The 25,614-nt window shown below is 44.0% G+C and overlaps 1 long non-coding RNA gene across 1 annotated transcript in view; it reads left to right on the top strand.

Annotated features, from left to right (window-relative positions):
- The window catches only part of LOC145525159 (uncharacterized), a 480,549-nt gene that overhangs the window by 138,083 nt on the left and 316,852 nt on the right, over nucleotides 1–25,614 (top strand). Inside the window, exons 5-6 of the long non-coding RNA XR_014068063.1 lie at nucleotides 2,768–2,818; nucleotides 20,125–20,217. This is a non-coding gene — a long non-coding RNA (uncharacterized LOC145525159). The remainder of the gene's footprint in view (nucleotides 1–2,767; nucleotides 2,819–20,124; nucleotides 20,218–25,614) is intronic.

Raw genomic sequence — 25,614 nt, 5'->3', positions numbered from 1 at the left:
ATTAAGCAAAGCTCTAAAACTTAAAAGGAAAATAAAATGGAATAGGTACATGGACTAATAAATGATGGAGAAGGAAAAATTCACTAATGAATATTAAAAAAATTCACACACATTAGTTACCAAAGAAACACAAGCTATAATTGCAATAATATATTTTACTCTCAAATTTATAATTAAAACCTATTTCCCATTCTTGTAAGAGTCTGATGAAATGGACATTCAAATAAAGCTGATGATATTCTGAATTGGCATGGCTTTATGATAGCATTTTGACACTGTGCATTAAAACCCTGAAAAGTATTCATATCCTTTGGCTGAATAATTCTACTTTGAGGAACCCATTATAAAGAAATAAATATGAATGTGCAAAAATATTTACTATCTGCTTAATCATTGGACTATTGAAAATAATAACATAAACATAAAAGTTGAAACCAAACTAAATAGTCAACAGAAATGATTAGTTAAATATATTATAGAGGGGTTTCCCTGATGGTCCAATGGTTAAGACTCTGTGCTTCTGATGCAGGGGGCACGGGTTCGATCCCTGGATGGGGAACTAAGATCCTGAATACCATGTAGCATGGTAGCAAGACCAAAAAAATAAATAAAATAGAGCAAATAAAAGAAACTACTAGAAATGAGATTTAAAAAATACACTGTAAAACATATATCCTGAGAAAATGATACAGTCTATAAAACCAAATATACTGACTACTGTGAGCACAAAATGATAAGCAAAGAACAGCAATGTGCAAAACTCTGCAAACAGAATGAACTCCATTTATAACACGAAGACACTCCCAGCTTACGAAACAGCTTTATTTTGGAAAGTCTTGTGCAATTCAAGTTTTTTATAAGTCAAAAACTTGTTCATAATCACTGCATATTTTAAAGTTTCAAAACTTTTGATGTGTCATGTGTGTATGTGTGTGTGCATGCATGAACTGTCATTCATATATTCTCCTATTTATTGTTGAAGTAACCTGAGTTCACATGAAAGGGAGCGAAGGATTGTTAAATACCACCCAGAGTACCTCATTCCATGTTGGTTGGTTAAAAAGTGCTGGTTAAACAGTTGATGGATGCCTTTGTAGGCAGGTTGTGATAGTTTTACGGATTCTTACCAAACATTCACCCTTCCCTTGTAGCTCAGTAGGTAAAGAATCTGTCTGCAGTTCAGGAGACCTGGGTTTGATCCCTGGGTCGGGAAGATCCCCTGGAGAAGGCAATGGCAACCCACTCCAGTATCCTTCCCTGGAGAATCTCATGGACAAAAGAGCCTGCTAGGATGCAGTCCATGGGGTCGCAAAGAGTCAGGCACGACTGGGCGACTAACACTTACTTACACTTACTTACCAAACATTCCTCCTCTCCCCCTTCCCCAAATTTGGTAGGCAGTCCCTGTCCTCCTTGTGATTAGATGTGATCATGTGACTAATTCTAGCCAATGAGCTTTGAACAATGTGACAGTCATCACTTCCTCACTGGAGCATTTAATTGCTGGTGTGAGACCTCCCCAGAGATCTTTTTCTCCTGCTGTTGTGAATGTCAGTATTTCAAATGATAGCTCTTCCATGATCCTTGTTCTTAAAGTGAGGATAACATGGGTCAGAGCCCTCTGCTCAACTGTGATGAACAAATAAGGAGTCCTTGTTGTTTTAACCCTCTGGGATTTGGGAATGTTTGTTACTGCAGCAGAACCTAGTCCCTTCCTACTCAAAGGGTAACCTGCAGATTTCAGCTGCATCAGCCTCACCTGGGAGCTTGTTAGAAATGCAGAATCTTGGGATCTGCTAAGACCTACTAAACCAGAATCTTCATTTCTTTTTTTTTTTTTTTTTTACTATTCTGATCAGTATTTCTTTTATTTTCAAAAAAATTTTTATTGGAGTATAGCTGATTTACAATATTGTGTTGGTTTCTGTTGTACAGCAAAGTGAATCAGTTATACATAAATATACCCTCTCTTTTTTATTTTCCCATGTAGGTCATTACAGAGGACTGAGTACAGTTCTCTGTGCTATATAACAGGTGCTTATTAGTTATCACTATATATTGTATATATAGTAATGTGTATATGTCCATCCCAATCTTCCAGTTTATCCCTCCCCACCTCTTTACCCCCTGCCAACCATAAATTTACTTTCATACTGAGTGAAAGAAGTCAGAGAAAGACAAATATCGTATGATATTTCTTATATATGGAATCTTTGAAAAACCTGTACAAATGAACTTACGTACAAAACAAAAACTAGAGTTACAGATGCAGAATCTGCATTTTGAAGATCCCTCAGGGGATCTGCATGTGCATTAGAGATACCAGAGTGCTGATACTAAGTATCAGTCCATCCTGACTGATACTCAGGTGAAGAGAGGCACAGAAGGCTGGGTTTCAGCAGGTAAGTCACTTAGCTTCTCTGGGTCTCAGCTTCCTCATGGACCCCCAACATGGGAATTTAATGAAATAATGCACACGGCGTGCCCCGCATCCAGTGAAAGCTCAATAAATAGTAAGGCATTATCATTTCAGAAAAGGAATAAATTACCACATGCCTGGACCGGAGGCTTGACTTCCTAGAGATCCTTTTCCATTATCTCTGCAGCAAGAACGATATCTTCTGAAGACTCAGGGTGGCATCTGATATAAGAATTCAGCAAATATTGATCAATTAACCCGCCCAACAGCGAGGTTTCTATGAAGCACGACATCATCTTCAAACAGTGTGTTTATGTACTTAATTCCTCTTCTGTTCTGTCTCTGCAGCTTCGTGCCCTGATCCCCTGATCCTCCAACCTGACAGCAGTGTTTGCAAAGGTAAGAACAGCAATTAGCTTTGAATTCTTTTTTTGGAGACCGAATGTTCCCTCTTCCACCCATCTCTCTAGTGCCTCCATAGCGCCACTGCCTCTGAGAGCTACAGGGAGATGGCTCAGCAGAAGGAGACACACACAGACTCAGACACATACAGACAGAAACACACGCAGATGCAAGCACGTTCCATTTCTATTCAAGGCAGAGAAAAGGAAATACCCGAGGGTGAGCCCAGAGACGACCAGACTCCTCACCATGTTCTCTGCCTCTAGAGAATTCTCCCGGCATGTTTGTTCATTCCATCCTAAATCTTCCCATTAGGGAGAAAAGACAGGGATTATCCACTTTTTGTAATAAGGAAGAAACCAAAGTTAAATAGCTCCCCTCAAGCCATCTAGGACAGTGCCTAAGAAGGCAGCGTTTGGTGCCGGGCAGGCCTGGGTACGAGGCCAGGGACCACCGAAGACGACCCCTGGGGCATCCTGAACATGATGGCAAGCACCCTCTACCTCCCTGTCTGTATTTGAACAAGGGTGTGTCAGCTCCTCTCATCTGGGAACCCATCCCTCCTTCCACCCTTGTACTCAGGAAAGCGCATGTGAATCTTGTTAAAATCAGGGTTGTTGAATGCAATCATGTTTATGGAAATTTCCAATCATGGTAACAAACATAACACACGTTTGATTGAACGTTGTCGGAAGCCAGGTGTTGTACATTCGTTCATGTAATCCTCTTGATGAGAGAAATAGATACAGAGAGAGGAGGACAGGGCAAGTGAGGTGGGGAGGGGATAGGAAAAGAGGAATAAAAAGTGAGGAGAAGAAAAGAGAAAGACAAAAGAGAGAAGTGAAGTGAAAGTCGCTCAGTCGTGTCCAACTCTTTGCGACCCCATGGACTATACAGTCCATGGAATGCTCCAGGTCAGAATACTGCAGCCTTTCCCTTCTCCAGGGGATCTTCCCAACCCAGGTCTCCCACATTGCAGGCAGATTCTTTACCAGCTGAGCCACAAGGAAAGCTCAAGGATACTGCACTCAGTAACCTATCCCTTCTCCAGGGGATCTTTCTGACCCAGGAATTGAACTGGGGTCTCCTGCATTGCAGGCAGATTGTTTACCAACTGAGGTATCAGGGATGCCCAAAGAGAGGAGAGGTAAGTGAAAAAGGAAAGACAGAAGATGGAGGAGGCCGAGATTCTGTTTCTGGTGGTGATTTTTTTTCCCACACCCATCTTTACTTCAGATTATCTCAGAGCCACGGTTCTTAACATTTCTTGGCCACGAACCCTTTTTAGAACTTGGTGAATATTTGAACCTCTTCCTGGGAAAAAAAATGCAATGTCTTTCCCTTACCTTTCCCCCCACCATCCCCACTATCTATTCTTTTTCAAATTCTTTTCCCGTTTAGGTTATTACAGAATATTGAGCAGAGTTCCCTGTGCTATACAGTAGGTCCTTATTGATTATCTACTTAATATATAGTAGCATGTATCTGTTAATTCCAGTCTCCTAATTTATCCCTCCTCCCCACCCCCTTTCCCTCTGGTAACCGTAAGTTTGCAAAACTGAATAAATCTCGATCTCACTAATGTGTGGAATCTAAGATACAGATTAGGGTTAGGGATAAACTAGGAGTATGGACTTAACAGATATATGTTACTATATACAAAATAGATAAACAACAAGGATTTACAGTATAGCACAGGGAGCTATATTCAATATCTTGTAATAACCTATAGTGGAAAATAATCTGAAAATATATATAACCGAATCATTTTGGTATACACCTGCAACACACTATTATAAATCAACTATACTTCAATTAAGAAGTGGAATAAATCTAACCATAATCTCTAGCCAAAGTCCATCTACTTGAACACACAGTGGCTTAGAGGCTATTACTATGGGTGATTGAATGTTTGTCTGTGTGTATGTGTGTAAGAGAGACAGAGAAGGAGAGAGACAGAGAAAGATTGAGAGATGGGGAGAGGAACAGACACAGACAGAGCTGTAGGGAGGGGGAGAGAGAGAAGAGAGAGAGACTTCCTGGGAACTGTTAGCATTTCATCCTTTACCAATAACAAAAGTTATACGTGAAGCCAAATTACACCTGCGAAGCAGACGCCCAATATGAGACAGAAATGATGGTGACTCTGACCTGGTGACCAACCATCCCAGTTTGCCAGGGACTAAGGGCTATCCTTGGATGTGGGACTTCTGGTGCTCAAACTAGCAAAGTCCCAGGGAATTTGGGAACATTTGGTCACCCTATTCTGATCAGAGCACAGATAATAATACAAACTGGCTGGAGTGGGTGGCATGTCAGGGGGCAATGGGATGGGTGACAAAGGCAGATTTGGCTAGACATTTCAACAGAGGGATCAGGACCGTGTTGGAGGGCCCACCATCCTCTCTGCTGGGAAGTGCCTGAGCTGAGGTTTTCAAGGACTGGGTTGCTGAGAAAAGAGGGGGACAATTTTAGGGAGAAGAGGGAAGTGGGGAGAAAATGGGAAGAACCAAGTAGAGAAGCTTCTTTAGAAGATGGAGGTCAAATGGGACTTCCCTGGTGGTCTAGTGGTTAAGACTGGCCCTCGCAACTCAGGGGTCCTGGGTTTGATCCCTGCTTGGGGAACTAGTTCCTGCGTGCCACAAATAAGGAGATCCCACATGCTGCCAACTAAGACGGGATACAGCCAAACAAATAGATAAAATAAATATATTTGTTTAAAAGATGGGGATCAAATCTTAAATCTTGAAAAATAAACTCACAATAGTAAATAGTGAATGCATCACAAGGTATTTTTGAAAAGAAGGGCATCGTGTAATTAGAGAGGAAAAGAAGGCTTGGCTTTCCCTGGCCTTCCCTTCTGGCAGAGGAAAAAACAACAGAGCAACTTCATCACACCGATTCCTTCACGCTCTGGCAGGCAAGTGATAAAATCATCAGATGAGGGTCCCTGATCCCCGTCTTCCACCATCGCTTTCGCCAAGTGTGCGGTGTCTAAAGTAATGAAGGCGGCTTGATTAAATGTTCGCTGGCTGCAGCCGCTGTGCTAATTTGGAGATGGGTTTATTAGTTTAATGACGGCTCCAGATCATCAGAAGTCATTAGCATTAGTGTCGCAGCCCGCCCTCGACATCAGCCCAAGGCTCTAGCCTGCCACTGTAGCCATATCTCTATTTATATCACTCTTGTCTGGGAGAGGGTGCTGTGTGTGTGTGTGTGTGGGGGGGGCGCGCGCGCTCACACGTGAGCATTCGTACGTGCACGAGCTGAGACTTTCTATGTGTTTTATCGTTATAATGATTTCAGCTGTTCTTCCCCAAATGAAAAGATGCTTTAGCCCCTAGACAGTCATACAGAGTGAAGTAAGTCAGAAAGAGAAAAGCAGACATCATATATTAATGCATATCTATGGAATCTAGAAAAAATGGTATAGATGATCTTATTTGCAAGGCAGAAATACAGACAGACATGGAGAACAAATGTATGGATACCAAGGGGGATGGAGGCATGTGGGATGAATTGGGAGGTTGGGATTGACATGTATATACTACTACTGTATAAAATAGGGTTTCCCTGGTGGCTCAGTGGTAAAGAATCCACCTGCTAATGCAGGAGACTGGAGTTTGGGTTTGATCCCTGGGTCAGGAAGATCCCTTGGACAAGGAAAGGGCAACCCACTCCAGTATTCTTGCCTGGAAAATCCCATGGATAGAGGAGCCTGGCATGGGGTCATGAAAGAATCGGACATGATTTATTACAATATTGCTTCTGTTTTATTATTATTATTGGCCACAAGACATGGCCATGCACTGGACGGCAAAGTCTTAACCACTGGGCCACCAGGGAAGTGCCCACTCTGCTTTCTTCATCCTTTTCAAACATGCTGCATACGTGACTTATACTTATGTCACTATAATGTCATCACCATGTGTTTTGCCTTCTGCTGTATCTGCAGTGCTTAGAACCACCAGAGAGACCATACATCATGGTCGAATACATCCAGAAATGGACAAATACGTAAATGAATAGAGTCACTAGGCAAGGAAATAGGGATCCTAAAAATCCGGTAGGGCTCAGGGGAAGTCCACTCTCTGTGACATTGCAGGGTGTTCTGGTCATGGCAGTTGTGAAGGCAGTCAAAGTCTCAGGGACCAGCCAGCCCTCAGCACCTCCCTTCCTGGGCTGGTCAGATTGTGTACCAGGGACCCACCAGGAGTGAGAACTATCCCATAAGGATCTTGAGCTGTGATGTTACTTGGTGCAGATGGAGATGAGGTGGGCTCCAGAGCAAGGATTCATCAAAGTGGGAGAGGTGAAGAGATGGTTTTTCTTCATTCATTAAAAAAAAAAAACATTAAAAAAAAATGATTTCCTTTAGCTTGAAGGTATCATTTAATTAAGAGGTTTTTCTCCTGGCTTCCCCTGCTCCTCTCTCTGCTCCTCCTGCAAACACCCTGCCTGCTAAATGGTTTCCCAGACACGAACAAACAAAATCAGCCTTGTCACGTAGCCTGCTCTCTGTGGAGCACACCGCATGGGTGATGCTTTCAGTTTGACCCTCCGCAGTAGAGGAATCCGCCTGCAATGCAGGAGACCTCAGTTCAATTCCTGGGTCAGAAAGATCCCCTGGAGAAGGGATAGGCTACCCACTCTAGTATTCCTGGGCTTCCCTGGTGGCTCAGACAGTAAAGAATCTGCCTGCAATGCGGGAGACCTGGGTTCGATCCCTGGGTTGGGAAGAGCCACTGGAGGAGGACATGGCAATCCACTCCGGTATTCTTGCCTGGAGAATCCCATGGACAGAGGAGCCTGGCAGGTTACAGTCCGTGGGGTCGCAAAGAGTCGGACACGACTGAGCGACTAAGCACAGCACAGTAGAGGAAAAGAGATAAAGTCTAGATTAAAAAGCAGGAGCATAACCATACACACACACACACAAATCCAACTCCACCCTACATTGGGCTGTTTTGCTCTTGTCTGCTTAATTTCTCTAAATGGTGGGCATCTTGAGAGAAGTGACTCTGTCTGATGTGTTTCTGCCTGCTTGAACCTTCTGTAACACAAGGTAAGGGCTTAGGAATGAATAAGTGGATGGGTGAATGAATGCATCAGTGAGGAATCTGCAAAATAGTTCCCGACTCTGCTCTCTCTGTTCCTTCCCATTATCATTCGTAACAGATGACCACTTCACTCATTTGGGGAAAAGGAGTTTTAAAACCTGGATGTATTTAACTATCCTTCCTCAGAAAGAAAAGCCAATAAAGGGTCTTATTTTTTAAAGTATAACAAAGAGGAGACCATACCTAGCATTCTATGACCCAGATCGCAAACTGTGACTGATTTTGGTAGGAAGGTATTGAGTTGACTAAAAAGTTCGTTCAGGAACTTGTTGGCCAAACCAATGGTATTTTGAGGGTGAGGAAGAACTGCCTTAGGCATCTTAGGAAATCATCTGCTGGGAATCCTTTGAAAGCCTACACTCATGCGTTCCACATTAAACATGCATAAAATTCTTGATGACTCAAAAGGGTACTAGTGGAGTGACGTGGTAAAGTCATGGTCATGGCCATATAAATCCAATGTATTTATACTCTCTAACATGGCTCAAGGATTTCTCAAGTCCTGTGTCTACTAAAATAAGCCCTTCTCTACACTGACACATAGTTAAAGGATTGTCTTAAAGTGTGAGGAAATAAAGATGTGGAAGTCCGAGGCTGTTTTAGTCTCCACGGAGTCTGGTTTCTGGCAGATGAAAGAATTCAATTCAGATGGTTACACTCAGAGACATTTCTAAAGGGGTTATTTACAGAGGTGTGAGCCTGATAAAAAGAACCAGAAAGGGATGGCCAAGGACTCAGAGATTTCCAACAGCAGGAATTTGTTACCAAGCCTGGAATAGAAGGGGCAGTGGAGGAAGAGGAAGGTCTCGGGGTCCAGTGAGAGTTGGAACCAGAGAGTGGGGCTACCCAATAAGAGGTGTAGACATGGAGGGCCACGACCATTCTTAGAATGACGGTGCAGAAGCAGAGAGGGGATAGAAACACGGACACCCCTCCCCCTCCTCTGCCCATCCTCTAATCTCCTGCTGCTGCTGCTGCTTTTTCTTCTCTTTGTGGGCTGTGCCAGGTCTTTCTTGCAGCACATGGGCTTCTCTAATTGTGGCACGTGGGCTTAGTTGCTCTGCAGCATGTGGGATATTGTTTCCCCGACCAGGGATCAGACCTGCGTCCCCTGCATTGGAAGGCAGATCCTTAACCACAGGGACCACTAGGGCGGTCCCCTGCTGGTGCTTCCTGTTGGGCAAGCTCAACTGAAATCCACTGTCAAGGGAATGCAGGTCTTGTAGGCTGCATGTTCAACATCTGGAACACAGGTTAAGCAGGGTGGAGAGTCAGTTTTGAGGTGGGGAACAGAGTGATGTAGAGTTGGAGTAACCAGCCTCCTGGATTCAGGAAGGTAACAGACAGGATCGTGTAACCTGCTTATTTGCTGAGCGATTGAGTTGATGAGAAGGAAATCTGTTGGGTGATGTTATTGTACAGAATCAAGACTGAATCTCCCCACATTTCGATGAGAAGTGTCCCCTTCTTTTCTTCATACATCTCAATTTGGTCCAAGTGGTGGATGGAGAGGAAAAAGAAACAAAGGATACCCAGTCCTTGGATGTATTGTATCCCATGAAGGCCTTGAAGATTTTCTGGCAAAGGGATGCACCCTTATGTGGCAGGCAGCCTCCAGGATATCACCTCCCAGCATCCTACCCTTCTGTGGTCCCCTCCCACACTGTACCAGCATTGGGACAGCAGGAGTGATGGTGCCTCACTTCTGAGATTAGGTCCTAAAAGAGATTGCAGCTCCGCTCTCTCGGTTTCTTTCTCTCTCTCATGACTTGCTCTGAGTGAAGCCATTATGGAGGCAGCTCTGTAGAGGGATCCACATGGTGAGGGGCTAAACCTCCTGCTAATAGTCACATGGATACTCTTGGAAATGGATTGCCCCCCCACCCCAGACAAGCCTTCAGATGAGACTACAGCCCAGCTGGTAACTTGACTTCAACTTCCCTGGAGACCTAGAGCCAAAACCACCCAGCTCAACTGCTCCTAGATTGTTGACCTTCAGCAACTGTGGGAAAATAGATGTTTGTAGTTTTCAACTACTGATATTTGGGGTGCTATGTCATAGCATGCATGTGTACGTGCTAAGTCTTATCCAATTCTTTGCAACCCCATGGACTGTAGCCTGCCAGGCTCCTCTGTCCATGGGATTTCCCAGGCAAGAACACTGGGGTGGATTGTCATTTCCTCCTGGAAGGCATCTTCCTGACCCAGGGATCAAACCTGCGTCTCCTGGGTCTCCTGCATTGGCAAGCAGATTCTTTACCACTGAGCCACCTGGAAAGCCCAGATTTGTCATATATCAGCACTTACCTACTGCTCACTTTGAGGCCAGAGGCATTTGCTGCTTGTTGGTAATGGTTGTTCATGTGCATTGGGACTTTTTTTTTAATCATGGATTTTTTAAAAAAATCATGGATTTTATTTTATTTTTTGCATCAATTTTTGTTTTTTAGCTATGGCCCATTCCATGGACTGTATAGTCCATGGGGTTGCAAAGAATCAGACATGACTGAGTGACTTTCACTTTTACTTTCATGGCATGTGGGATTTTAGTTCCCTGACCAGGGATCAAACCTGTGTCATCTGCAGTGGAAATATGAAGTCTTAACTGCTAGCCTACCAGGGAAGTCCCTGCACTGGGACTTTTAATTCTGTGCTTATCACAATCATTCACTAGCCCTGGGGGCTGTATTCTCTTAACTGTGTAACAAAGTGCTTATTAACCTCCTTAAGTCTCAGTTTCCTTAATTTAAAATAAAGGTCACAACAATGCCAGTCAAAAGAGTTGACCTAAAGGATTCGAGGGAATAAAGCATTCCAAGTACCCCAAACAGAGCAGCTGTTTAACAACAATAATAACAAAAAAATTAGTTATTTTCATGGATAAGGGAGAGAAATGGGTTTTAAACATTATGTATAATTAAGACGATGACCCCGACTGAGCATGAGGTTGCTCACCACTGTTGCATCGTCTGTTTCAGCTGTTATTTCTCTTGCCTTGAAGACAGTTCTATTCTCTCCCAAGTGCTATAATGCACAGTTTCCCAAAACAACAGGCCCTCCTGCCAACCCCCAACGGCCTGGAGCTTTGAAACACGTCTCCCTCCTGACCATGGAGAATCGGCTGTCTCCACTCACGCCTCCTTGGCAGAATGGGGAATCCCTGATTTTCTGGACGTGCTCTGTCACTGCCTGGGTGAGAGCCAGGTTTTGCTCATGATTTCCATTCTCAAATGACTCAGAGATGAGTAGGGGACTGAGTCATAGGGATCTGGGGGTGTGGAGTGGAATGCAGCTCTTGAAATCACTTGGAGTTGGGGGGACCTCAGAAAATAACACCAAGGAATACAGGAAGGTTGCACTCTTGGTGGATGCCTTCATCAGCAGATTACATTGAATAGATGTAATACATTCAGTTGGTGAATTCAATTTCATCTCCACCCCATACCTCACCATTATATAAAGACTCCAGGTTTCAGAATCAGCTTCAAGGAAGAGGATACAGGGACTTCCCTGGTGGTCCAGTGGCAAAGACTCCACGCTCCCAGTGCTGGGGGTCCAGGTTCTATCCCTGGCCGGGGAACTAGATCCCTCATGCTGCAACTAAGAGTTTGCCTGCCACAACTAAAAAAGGTCCTGCATGCTGCAATAGAGTTCAGAGATCTTGAAAGCCAAAACTAATACCCGGCACAGCCAAGGAAATTAATTAAAAATCAATTTTAAATAGAAGAAGGTGGGTGCAGGTCATCAAAAAAGAATGAGATTAATTTCTGCCAAGTGGAGCTTCATATTAGAAGATAAGTTCAGAAATAAAAAATGAAATTGTAATCAGTGTTTACCTGGAAGGAAAGAAGAGAGGGGTGGCAGGAAGAGAAAGGAAGGAAGGAAGAAAGAAAGAAGAAGAAAACAGTAATCGATGAAGAGCAGCTAAGCCAATCTCTGTCATGATTCCTGCTCAACCTGGGAAAAGTCACCTACTTACCCCATCTCTGCCAATGGCCACATCTTTCACTCAGGAGAAACACCCCTGCCCCCAAACATGATACAGACAGTATCATCCCCGAGTGTCCATCTTGAAACTCACGTTAGCATTCATGAGGACCATCCCACCTTGACAAAAAAAAAAAGGAAACAGTTTCATTTCAGTTTTCATCCTTCCCCTCTCTCCAAGAAGCAGGTAGAAGAACAAAACAGAAATAGCAACAAGTAGCTGTCATTCTGTGTCAGTTTTTCTTTTAGGCACAGAAGAGTCTGACTTGAAAAGGACAGTATAGGGTTGTCAAGCGGACAGAGGCAGGATCCCAGGATTTCTTCTTCAAGGCCATCAGCTTTCAGGTTGATGTGTGTTAAAAAAAAAAAAAAGAAAAAGTGTACCAATAAGGATGTTTAGGGTCCCACTGTTTATAGTAGTGAAAAATAAGAGGCTATATAAGTCCCCATCAGTTGGAGACTAATTAACTCAATTAAGATACTTCCAGAAGTAGAATATGCTATAACCTTTAGCAATAAGGGACTATATTTACATGTCCCGAAAAACACACAGAGAAGTATGTGCACAGTATCCGATTAAGTGGGTCATGGCACAGTGTAATAAGAAGAATGATATAGTCCCATTCCTGTTTTGGTATAATAAGAAGAATGATATAGTCCCATTCCTGTTTTGAATTATCATCGGAGTGTACATGTGCATATAAATATTTAAGTAAGAATTTTAAATGTCTGCACACCAAACTGTTAACAGTAAATTGAGGATGGTCTGGAAAGGGTCAGAAGGAAAACAGCTTTTACTTTTTAAAAATCTATAAAGACTTTCTATAGTGTTTGAAAGTCTGACAATAAACATCTGCGGATGACTTGTAATTTTGTTTTTTTGATGAGACAGCTTAAGAAGTGAGAGATGTGAGGTAGAGTACTTGGGTTCTTCTGAGTGTCCTGCAACAAACTTGGCCTCTCTCTACAACTCGTTAGTTCATAACTAGTTTGTTGCCGAGACACCAGAAGAATCCAAGTACTCTGCCTAGGGGCGTGGGGAGGATGAAAAGAAGGAAACTTGGCGGTGCAAAGAGGAGAGATCCATGTCATTCTAGTCCAGTGGCTGCTCTCGAGGTAAATTTCAAACTCCGGAATCATCTGGGAATCTGTGACAATGCAGTTTCTGGGACTCCAGCCCTGGAGATCCTGAGTTACAAGGTTTAGGGAAAACCAGGAGAATTGCCTTATTATAATGTGTCTCCCGGGTGACTCTGATGAGAAAGCCTGAGCCCTGGTGGTAAGACCCAGCCCCACCACCATTCCCTGTGCATCCTTGGACAAGCTGGCCGGGTTTTCCTCCTCACAAGTTTCTCAGTCATCAGATCTGGGAAAGAGCTTGAGAACGTGCATGCACGTGTGTTAAGTCACTTCAGTCGTGTCTGACTCTTTGTGACCCTATGGACTGTAGCCCACTAGGCTCCTCTGTCCATGGGATTCTCTAGGCAAGAACACTGGAGTGGGTTACCATGCCCTTCTCCAGGGGATCTTTCTGACCCAGGGATCGAACCTGTGTCTCCCCGTGGCTCCTTCATTGCAGGCAGATTCTTTACCGCTGAGCCACTGGGGAAGCCCCAGTGCACTCTAACTGGGGCGAATGTGCACTTCTAACAAATTCAGGTGCAGTGGATACTCCTTGTCTGGGAGCCATGTTTTGAAGAACTACAGCCTTACCCTAACAAGCTGCAGGATCACCCACAGGACCACTGTAAGGAGCAAAGGAGAGCATATAGGAGAGAATGTTTGGAAACTAGAGAGGCTTGTGACATGGTGATTAAACAAATCATTCAAATCCCACCTCTTCTACTTACTAACTCTACAATTTTGGGGAAAAAAATCTCTTAGCCCTCCTGAGTCTTCGTTTTGACATCTCCAAAATGGATGTCATGGAACTTTTTGCAGACACGCTACTTCTGTGAAATGCACACAAAATATCTCATGGTTTACCACCTGGATGCTTGAAGATTAAATTATTTTCCATGCATGTAGCATTATTTAGTACATGATAAACCTACAGTAAATCTTTGCTTCTATGACTGGGTGCTAAAATACTGTAAGAGAGAAAGGGAAATGATTTGGGTACCAGAGGTAATCAGCAAACATTGATTGAATGACAAATGTATGCAGATGGGAAGCCGCTCAATGAAAGGATAAGGTTGCTTGGATCACTTTGCCAAATCATAGTGGGTAAATCAGACATCAGAATCAGGTGCATTGTGGGTAGAGTGGGTCATGTGACTTTGATTCTGAGAATCGTTCCTCCCTGGTCTGGAATTGGGAATCCTAAAACTTACCCTAGAAGCTCTTGAGAAATTCAGGCCATCAGCAGAATCCAGAGCTCTTTGGGCAGTCCTGCTTTTTCCCTTATGGACCTAACAGAACCTCGGACCCTCCTCCATTCTGAGCTTGGGTCATCCTCCGTGTCCCAATTTTCCAATCATTCAAACTCAGGTTCTTGTTCCAGTTCTGTGATTAACTGGCATGATTACAAGCTGATGCCAGCAAGCTGAGCATCTGTAGGTAAGCTCTGCATCTCCCGTCACCATTCTAATATGGGGGAGAGGGACCTGAGTTGTTGAGAGAGAGAGTTAGCCCATGGGAATCACCTGGTGTAGAGCAGATGCTTTTCTAATGAGGTCTGTAGTTCTCATCACTGAGCCATGTCCCTGTCCCTTCCAGGGAGAGCCTCACATGGCTCCCAGTGCTATCGTGCCAGGGTGTACCACCTTGTTCCTCTCTACTCAGCATGCTTGCCAGACTCCTGCAAGGCAGCCCATGACCCACCTAGAGGTGTTTTTCTAAATGTGGTCACCCACGCCCCTCATCCGGACCCCCTGAAAGTGCTCATTAACATTTCAGATTCTTGGGCCCTCATGCAGACTGTCTGTATGAAATTCTCTGGGGTGGAGTCTCATTCTGCATTTTTAACAAGCTCCATAGATTCCAGAACACAGTAAAGCTGGAGAATCACCGCTCTCCAAGATTTGTTGTTTGTGCCTAATACAGAACCTTTTCTTGTCACAGCTATTTTGATATATAACAACAGTGATGACTGTCATTATTATGTATTGATAATAAGGTGCTGGCAACAATGTGGGGGGGGCATGGGGCCACAGCAAACTAGGCATACTACAGCCCTCAGGCCAAATTCAGCTCACCTCCTGATTCTGTAATGAAGTTTCATTGGGGTACAGCTACACCCACAATTTCTGTCTTGCTTCCTGTTGTTGCTTTCACCTGCTACAAAGGCAGAGTCAAGGAGTTGCAATAAGACCAGAGATCTGCAAAGGAGAGGGGAATGACGCTCTGGCTTTTTCAGAAAAAGTTTGCAGTTCCTGCCATCAAAGATAGTGTGTCCATCCTACCACAGAATCATAGGCAGTTATTAAAAGTGACGCCTTTTGGAACAGTGAGAGACTTTATTTTGGGGGGCTCCAAAATCACTGCAAATGGTGACTGCAACCATGAAATCAAAAGACGCTTGCTCCTTGGAAGAAAAACTGCAACAAACCTAGACAGCATATTAAAAAAGTAGAGACATCACTTTGTTGACAAAGTCCATCTAGTTAAAGCTATGGTTTTTCCAGTAGTCACGTATGGATGTCAGTTGGACTATAAGGAAAGGTGAATGCCAAAGAATTGATGCTTTTGAACTGTGGTGTTGGAGAAGACTCTTGAGAGTCCCTTGGACTGCAAGGAGATCAAACCAGTCAATCCTAAAGGAAATCAATCCTGAATATTCATTGGAAGGACTGATGCTGAAGCTGAAACTCCACTACTTTGGCCACCTGATGCGAAGAGTTGACTCATTGGAAAAGACCCTGATGCTGGGTAGGATCGGGGGCAGGAGGAGAAAGGGATGACAGAGGATGAGATGCTTAGATGGCATCACGGACTCAATGGACATTAGTTTGAGTAAGCTCCAGGAGCTGGTGATGGACAGGGAAGCCTGGCGTGCTACAGTCCATGGGATTGCAAAGAGTTGGACATGACTGAGCGACTGAACTGAATGCTGGGAAAGATCAAGGGCAAGAAGAGAAGCGGGCAAGAGAGGATGAGATGGTTGGATAGCATCATCGACTCAATGGACATAAGTCTGAGCAAACTCAGGGAGGTAGTGAAGAATAGGAGAGCCTGGTGTGCTATAGTCATGGGATTGGAAAAGAGTTAGACACAACTTAGCGATCGAACAACAACACAGAAGAATAATTTCAGCCACTGAAAAATGCTCATTTGAGAGAATTAACTGACCGACACAGAGATGCTAGATTTTGATCTTGAGCAGTTACCTTTACCTTTCTGTGCTTTACTCTCCTTACCTGAAAAATGGCTACAACTGAAGAATTTCCCTTTGGCACATGTGGGGATTAAGTGACATGGCTGAAGTAAAGGGCTTGATCCCTTGTCTGATGCATCAGAAATGTTCAAAAACCTGAAGCCATGGTGTGTGCATGTGTCAGTTGCTCAGTTATATCCAACTCTGACATCCCATGGACTGTAGCCTGCCAGGCTCCTCTGTCCACAGGATTTTTCAAGCAAGAATACTGGAGTGGGTTTGCCATTTTCCTCCTCCAGGAGATCTTCCTGGCCCAGGGATCAAACCCACAACTCCTGGGTCTCCTGCATTAGCAGCTGCATTCTTTACCTGCTGAGCCATCAGGGGAACAGTGTTTGCATTCTCTCCATTTTGCTTGCCTGCTTATTTTTTTAAGGTGGTTTTAGTATTGTAAAGTCTTTATTGAATTTGTTACAATATTGCTTCTGTTTTATGTTTTGGTTTTATGGCCAAGAGGCATGTGGGATCGTAGCTCCCAGACCAGAGATGGAATCTGCACCCCCTGCTTTGAAAAGTGGAGTCTTAACCACTGGACCACCAGGGAAATCTCTTGCCTGCTGATTTGAAATGATTTACATCTTCCAAAAGTGATGCATGTGTTTGCCTAACTTTACGCTAGAAAAAGAAGTGCATTCATCAATTGCTTGTTCATTTTGTTATTTTATTTTTTGCTATTTATTTTTATTGGCTTATAATTGCTTTACAATATTGTGTTAGTTTCTGCTGTACAATGTAGTGAATCAGCTATATGTATACATATATCCCCTCCCTTTAGGACCTCCCTGCCTCCATCCATCTAGGTCACCACAGGGCACGGAGCTGAGCTCCCTGTGCTATACAGCAGGTTCCCACTAGCTGTCTGTTTTACACATGACAGTGTATATATGTAAGTGCTACTCTCCCAATACATCCCACCCTCCCCTTCCTCCACTGTGGCCACATGTCCCTTCTCTACCTCTGTGTCTCTATTCACTTGCAGAGACATGGATGGGTCTAGAGTCTGTGGTACAGAGTGAAGTAAGTCAGAAAGAGAAAAAAGAATGTCATATGTTAACGCATATATGTGGAATCTTAAAAAAAAAAGAAATGGTGCAGATGAACTTATGTGCAAGCAGGAATAGAGATGCTTGTTCATTTTTAAAATGCATCCTACCTCTAGCAGGAAGTTTCCTCCATCACCCTGCATTGCTCTGCAGGGGTTCAAGGTTCTACAAGCAGACCCCTCATGAACCACTCCCTGACATTGTCTCCAGCTGCCACGTGCAGATGCAATGGTGTGTGCCTGTGATCCAGGCAACAGCTAATCCCTGTGTCATCCTGGATGCCTTTGCACAAGTGCCTTCTCTGCATTTGGCCTCAGTTTCTCTGAAGGAAGAGGAAACGGTCTCTGAGTCTCTTTCCAGCCTTCAGTTCATGCTCCTCTCCCCTGGGATTGAAAAGAAATTCCACTACCAGTTACATTCCCGCCCCCTCCCCCGCTCCACCCCACCTCCACCCCACCCCCCACCACCCGAGTGCAGCCTCCTCGCTGGGCTCCAGGGAGAGCAAAAGCTTGTGAAATGGAGTTTCCCTCTCGCTGGGCATGGCGGTCCTTTCAGCAACCCTGCGACCTGGATTAGGAGTTTGAGCAATGCCTCTAAACCCTGCACTCTATTTAATTTCCTTGATTTATAGCGAGGATTTCCCACACCTCCAGGGGAGAGAGGCACTGCCATCTCTGCTTGCTTCCCAAGGCAGAGCCTCTGATTCCTCAGCCTGTTTATCCTCCCCGTCGCTACAACACAGACCATCTCCAGGGACCCTGGCATGTCTCTTGTAAACCAGGTGACATAGCTAAGCCCCGGGGTTCTCTCCACCCACTTGGATTTCCTCACGTGGAGCTGGCCCCGGGTTCTGATGCTGCTACACATTTCCTCGCTCGGAAGGCAGCCCTGCAAATATGTGAATTTCATCAGCAGCCCCTGGTGGGGTCTCCTCTGACCCTCAAGACTGTCCCAGGGGGGAATAGGGACCAGCATGGCCTCAAAGAGGAGCTCTGAGTACTCCTGGGTGTGAATCAGCTGGGAGATGTGTCCCAGCCAGCAGTGAGGAGCACAAATGCTTGGAGTGGGAGAGTAGGTTCCAGAGGGAGTTGGCAGTTTTTCTGGGTCAGAGGGAGAGTTGGGAAGGAGCTCCAGGATCCATGAAGACTCAGGAGGGGGGTGGTTGGATGGGAAAAGGAGTTCATTGGAGAACTCTGTCCTCCTTTTTCATGGCTTTCTCCCTTAGCTGCAGCCAGGTTTGGCTTCCAGATCAGCTTGTGTCATCAAGCTGAGACTGGGAAACTCCAAACCCAGGCATATTCACCAAAATGTATGGATGGGAAACTTCTAGCTGTACATACAGTAAGTAGCCCCACAAACACCCAAGGCTCAGCTCCCACTGGTCCTTTGCCCACACTCCAACACTGACACCTTGACAACTGTAATGCATTTTCCCCCCCAAGCTGTTCTGCCTCCATCTCTCTATCTCCCTGTCCTCTCATCTCCTTTCCTTTGTTGTCATCCCTCTTTCTGGCTCCCTTCTCTCAGTCTTTCTCTTTCCCACATTCACCTCTCATTCTCTGCATCTCCCCATTGTCCCTCCTTCTCCTTCCCCTTTCTGTCCTCTCTCTTTTTCTGGTTCTCTTTCTTCTTTCTCCATCACTTCCTACCCTCTTCCTCTCTTCTGTTGTAATAGGACACTCCTTCCCAACGTGTGGTCCACAGACCAGTAGCAGCATCACCTGGAAATTTATCAGAAATGCAAATTCTCAGGTTCCACTCCAGACCTACAGCGTCAGATGCTCTGGGAGTGAGGCTCAGCCATCTGTGTTTCCATAAGCCCTCCAGGGGATCTGAGGCATGCTCAAGCTGGAGAATGACATTCTCAGAGGAAAATGGTCATTGGAGGAAAAAAAAAAAAAGAGTATCTTTGAGTGCTGATCCGATAAGCTCTCATTTCTAAACATGTAAAGCCCTCCTCTTCCCATTAGCTAATTAGGACATTGGACCACCAGCCTGGCTGAGATGCTTTCAGGAACAACGTCAGAAATCACACTCAAGTTCTCTGATTACTATCACACTTCTAAATCCCTTCGGCCAACCCACATCTTTCTTGTCCCTGCTTTCTGGCTTTATTCCTCCCTCTCTCTGGGTGCTTTAAGGGGTACCAAGAACAGGGGAAAATTGGAGCCTATGTCCAACAGTTCACAGTCTGAATCAGCATTTGCAAAGTGTATCCCCCTGCTATTGATAGGAATATTGATAGGAAAAGGATTCTGTAGTCAAATATGGGTGGAGAGGGCTGCATAAACAGATTTGTTTATTGCAGGACTTTTCAGAGCCTAGGTCCATGGTGGGTATCAATGTTAGTAGCATGTCCTGAACTTGACCACAGAAATCCATTTTCTTTTTTAAAGATTTAGTTATTTTATTCTGCGGCTGTGAGCCAGCTTTCTCTGGTTGCAGTGAGAGAGGGCTATTCTTTGTTGCAGTGCATGCACTTCTCACTGCAGTGGTTTGTCTTGTGGAGCACACTCTAGGTGCTTGGGCTTCAATAGTTGTGGCTTGTAGGGTCTAGAGCATGAGCTCCATAGTTGTGGCCCATGGGCTTAGTTGCTCCGAGGTATGTCGGATCTTCCCAGACCAGGGATCAAGCTAGTGTCCCTTGCCTTGCAGGGTGGATTCTTAACCACTGGACCACCAGGGAAGCCCCACAGAAATCCGTTTTCTTTGGGGCATTGCACAGGATGCCCAGACTTGGGAAATACTGCTTAAGGAGACCATGTCTTTTCTCCCCAGGAGCCTTATATGAATGCCAGTAGGCATGGAGTAAAACAGCCAAGATGGCGCTCAGCAGACTATGTTGACCTTGGAACGATCTAGGCGCCAAAGGTAAGAGCATGCTCAGTAGCTCCTGGGGTCCCTGACATGTCTCCCTGTTGGTGTCTAATGGGTGATGAGCAAACTTTAGTCTTCAGACTCTGTGCAGTCAGCTTCACTCCATGGTATTGACTGTGATATCATTTCAGGATAAAGAATGAGAAAGCTGTGAGCATGCTACTGTTTCTGAAATATGCCCAGAACTTATCCCTGGAGCTTCTATTTAGCATATTTGGCATGAGGGCTGGGAATCGAGATTTTTTTAAAGTTCCCAAGAGCTTTGGATGTAACAGTGAGAACTGAAAGCCACTGGTTTGCATGAATTTGTGCATAGTGTTTATGTAATGGTATGTTCAGAGAAATATGGGATCCAGGGCTTTGTGTATAATCTTCAAAATAGACCTAAGGGAAGACAACCAGCCCCTTTCTACAACATCATCACCTTGGGACCCTCAACTGGGGTGAATGGACTGTGGATTTGTTGTGGTGGGGATGCTGACATGGAGGTAAAAGTAAGAGAGAAAAGTTTTATTTCCCTACAAACCTGAAAGATACAAAATCATGATTTAGTTCAGTGATGAGGAATTCTCTTTTTTCCTTCACAAAAGATAATTCAGGAAAAATACAAAATGTTTATGGCCTATTTTTTTTTCATTAAAATTGAAAATAGTTTTGTTGAGTCCCGGAAAGGGAGAGGCCAGTTCTTACAATGGAAATAACCTCTGTCAGTGGTCTTCAATCTTCTTTTAGACGTAGAAATTTTTTCTCAAGGGAAGTCTGTGGTCAACTCCATGTGTCACATTAAAGAAAACTCGCTGCCTTAACTGTAGATGGGAGATCTGAAGCTTAAGTAGGTGGGCCATTTTCCCACTGATATTTGGAGGCAATAAAGACATTTCTTTCTAAATAGACTGGGAAACATAACCTACTTTCTGGGCCCCACAAAAAAAAAGCAATGAAATAACTGGCACTTTAGGGACTTCCCTGGTGGTCCAGTGGCTAAGACTTCTCGCTCCCAATGCAGGGGGCCCAAGTTTGATCCCTGGCCACAGAACTAGATCCCACATGCTGCAACTAAAAAAAGAAAAAAAAGTTCCACAAACAAAAAAAGATGCTGAATGCCACAACTGAGACCCAGTGCAGCCAAATAAATATCTAAATAAATATTTTTTAAAAAATTGGCACTACTCTCTCCCTTCCAAAATAGTATTATTCAAGAAGATCTGATTAGTCACAACATAGCTGCAGCTTTCAAATTTTTCAGCATGGTCTCAAATCTCAGACTACATGTATTTTTACAGACTGAGGTTCCTAGAAACTGTATTTAAAAAGTCTCGTTAATCTTGTGAATTCCCTTTGATTTGCATCATTTAAACTTTTATGGAGATTTCCTAATTCTTTTATTCTGGAATTTAGTAGAGTTTATTGTTCCATTCCCTGAAGACTTTAGCAACCAAAAAATAGACTTGTGTATGTCTTGAAGAAAAAAGTAACTAAGGTAGAATTATCTGAGAAAACTAATCGGCAGAAATAGAAAAAAAAGTACCATCTGATTTTATTACTACTAATATTTTTACAGTCAAAATAAAATAGATTAGGACTTCCTTGGCATTTTTCTTGCCATCCTGGCTGGTTGAGCTTTATTGGGACGGAATTCGGAAGGGTAAAGAGGAAGACAATGAGATGCATTCTTCTCCTGGGGCTGAAGAGAGGTCTTTCGGGGACAGTTTGGAGGACAGAAGTCCCTGAGCATAAGCGGTGGAAGAGAAGTGAGAAGGATGCTAAAGGATTTACAGGAAGTGACATCAGGCGAGTGATGAACTGTGTCTGCAGTTCCGTCAGTGGAGAAAGAATAAAATTCCTTCTCACTGCATTGATTGACTGTTAAAAGATACTTCTTGTATGCTGCGCTACTCAGATGTGGACATCAAAGGGCAATAGCGTTGTATTTAAAAGCAATAAACATTTGCTTAGGGGCTTCCCTGGTGGTCCAGTGGTTAAGAATCCACCTGCCAATGCAGGGGATATGGGTTCAATCTTTGGTCCTGGAAGATTCCGTGTGCCTCAGGGCAATTCATTGTGCCACAACTCCTGAGCCCACTCACCTACTTTCTAGCCTAGAAAGTAGCCTGCGCATGTCAAAGAAGACCCATCACAGCCAAAAACAAAACAAAAGAGAAAACGCTTATAAAATATCATTGATTCAACATTTCATGGAATCAGAAATAGGACTGGGGCTGCATATTTAGATGTCCTGCCCTGCTGTCGCTCCCTCTCAATGTGAACGCAGCCCTGGGCCAAGTGACTCTGCACCCATTCCCATCCCATCCGGGAGTTTGTTAGGTAGACTCCTTACCCTGGATTTACTGAATCAGAAGCTCTAGGAGGGAAGAATCCAGCAATTCTGTACCACCACCACCACCACCCCACTGCCCGGGGATGTCCTGTGTGTGTGTGTGTGCGTGTGTGTGAGTCGCTCAGTTGTGTCTGACTCTTTGTGATTCCATGGACTGTAGCCTGCCAGGCTCCTCTGTCCATTGGAATTCTCTAGGCAAGAATACTGGAGCAGGTAGCCATTCCTTTCTCCAGGAGATCTTCCCGATCCTGATGCTCACTCAAATTTGAGCACTTGGTCAAGTTTGTTTCAAGTTTGAAACAAATTTGAAGTTCAGGTTTCAGTGGCTGGTCCTCTGCCACAGACACCCCCTCCCTGGCCCCTTTCTCTGAATTCTATTCTTTCACCTTGACATCACCCTGAGTTATTTGACAGCTGTACTTGGCTGGGTCAGATCTCATGTTCTGAGATCAGAGTTCTGGGTTCTAGTTTGCCAGCACCACCCCTAAGCAGCCAGTGACCTTATCCAAGTCATGTAATTTATTTGTACCTAAGGGCTTCCCTGGTGGCTCAGCTGGTAAAGAATCTGCCTGCAATGCGGGAGACCTGGGTTGGGAAGATCCCCTGGAGAAAGGAACGGCTACCCACTCCAGTATTCTGAACTGGAGAACTCCATGGACTGTATAGTCCATGGGGTTGCAAAGAGTCCGACACAACAGAGCGACTTTCACTCACTTGGTTGCTTAACCTGTGAAATGGGCATCATAATAATAATGTCGATCAACAATAGTGATTTGAATGATTAAATGACTTGTCACATGAAAGAGTCTCAACAGTGCCTGGCATTTAGAAGGTGCTTTAGACATGTTACTAATCATAGTTACCTGTTTCCCAGCTTTAAGAGGAGATAACACATCAACTAGCTTGTTTATGATCCAGGAAGTACCAAGCAGAAGGCGAGATACCAGGCAAGCATCCTGCTGTATCCTCTTGGTTGCAGCCATCCGTGATGCAGGTCTAGCTCGTGAGCATTGCACCTGTTCAGTCAACAAGGCACACACTCTTTTCTTTAACTGAGCTCCTTATGCGTGCAAGGCGCTAGGCCAGGACTTGTACAAACATTACCTCAGCTAATCCTCATCACCAGCCTAGGAGGAAAGGAATGTCCTTACGTAGTCAGAATGGAGGTTAGGCTTGGAGACATTTGGTTCACCCTTCTGATGCCAACAGCTGGCAAATGGCAGAAACAAGTTAGAAATAGGTGTTTCCAAATTCAACATCTAGAGGAAAAGGAGAGCAAATCTCCGAAATAGCCTTTCTTTTCCTTTACCAGAAGTATCTTTATAGCCTTTTATTATAATGTGATCTACATTTGTTTTGATTGAAGACAAAAGGAGAAGGAGATGGCAGAGGATGAGATGGTTAGATGGCACCTCCAACTCAATGGACATGAATTTAAGCAAACTCTGGGAGATAGTGGAGGACAGGGAAGGCTGGTATTCTGCAGCCCATGGGGTCACAAAGAGTCAGACACGACTGAGCAGGCATGTACCCACCAAGCAATATGGGAATGGGACATATATAGCCACTGGACATTTTCTAAGTATTCTGTGGTAGCAAGAATAACTCTTTTTGATAGTCCTGTAGATGTCAGCCTGATCTTTTTTTCAAAAACACACACATATACATTCATTTTTTTAACAACAAAAAATGAGGTCATACTTTGGATTTCCTAATATCCTGCCATTTAAACTTACTATATTAGAGACATCTTGCTATGACAATGTCTATAAATAAATTTCATGCTCCATAAAAGCTATATGGTATCTCATTTGTGGATTTACTCTAATTGATTTAACTGATTTCCTATCAATGAATACTTCGATCCCTTCCAATATTTTATACTTGTAGAGAGCTCTATAATAAACATCCTTGTGAGTAAATGTATGTCTTTTTGGAGGATCACTTAATTATTTCCTTAGAAAGTACTGCTAGGGACAGGTTGTTGTTGTTGAGTCACTAAGTCATGTCTGACTCTGCAATCCCATAGGCTGTAGCCTGCCAGGCTCCTCTGCCCACGGGATTTCCCAGGCAATAATACTGGAGTGGGTTGCCATTTCCTTCTCCAGGAGATTTTCCCCACCCAGGGATGGAATCTGCATCTCTTGCATTGGCAAGAGATTCTTTACTACTGAGCCACCAGGCTTTTATTACAGAATTTTCCAAATTTCCCTGAAGAGATGTTATACCTGCTTTCTACCTTAATCAGCTGTTTAAGTGTCTGTAATTCTATGAGATAGATGTGGGGATATCTCTTCCTCTTTTGAGGCCAGCTTATCAAAAGGGTAAATCTCCATGGTCCTCCATGTTTGCTAAAACATCATATGGATTTAACACTAGATCCCTTTGCTTCTCCTGGCTTTGCCCCATTCCAAGACCATTTGCCAAATGCCAATTGCCAGTATTTCCCAGGCAAAAGCTGAGATTCTTGGCAGGGTTTTCTGTTTGACCTTGTGTTCCTCCATGTGTAAATAGGTTGTTCTGTAATTATAATTCATGATGTTTGCATGTAATAGAGGTCTTGCCCCAGAAGTGTTAACTTCATTGGATACCAACCACAGGGTTTTTTTTTCTTCCAAATCACGACCCCCCTCCCAAAAATAGAAAAAGGAAAAGAAATTACCAAGACTACAGACAGACCTTTATTTCTAATATGTTGCCTGAGCACTTGTATTAAGTCATGTTTTCTCTGGCCAGAACTACCCTGGTTTTTTTTTTTTTTTTTCTGTCAGTTTAGTCTATAAATGAAGTGAAGTTACTGCCCCTATTAAAATGGAACATTGTGCCCTCGGTTTGCTCTTAACGGGTGGGAAAACCCCATTAAGTGTTTGTGAAATATGTCTTAAATACAGGAATTTTAATCTAGTGGTCTAATAAATCCCTCTCCTCTACTCAAATGAAAGTCTTAGGTTTTCCGGCATCTCTTCGGTTATTTGTTCACCAAAACTTTCTTACACAAACCTGACCCTGAGAGCTATGGTTTGAGAATGTTTCTTCCACTGGGGTATGTATAA

The sequence above is a fragment of the Giraffa tippelskirchi genome, chromosome 11, assembly GCF_054371585.1.
Source record: "Giraffa tippelskirchi isolate mGirTip1 chromosome 11, T2T-mGirTip1v1.2.pri, whole genome shotgun sequence".
Classification (NCBI taxonomy): Eukaryota; Metazoa; Chordata; class Mammalia; order Artiodactyla; family Giraffidae; genus Giraffa; species Giraffa tippelskirchi.
The sequence above is the reverse complement of the archived record's forward strand: the minus strand, read 5'-3'. Positions and strand labels throughout refer to the sequence as shown.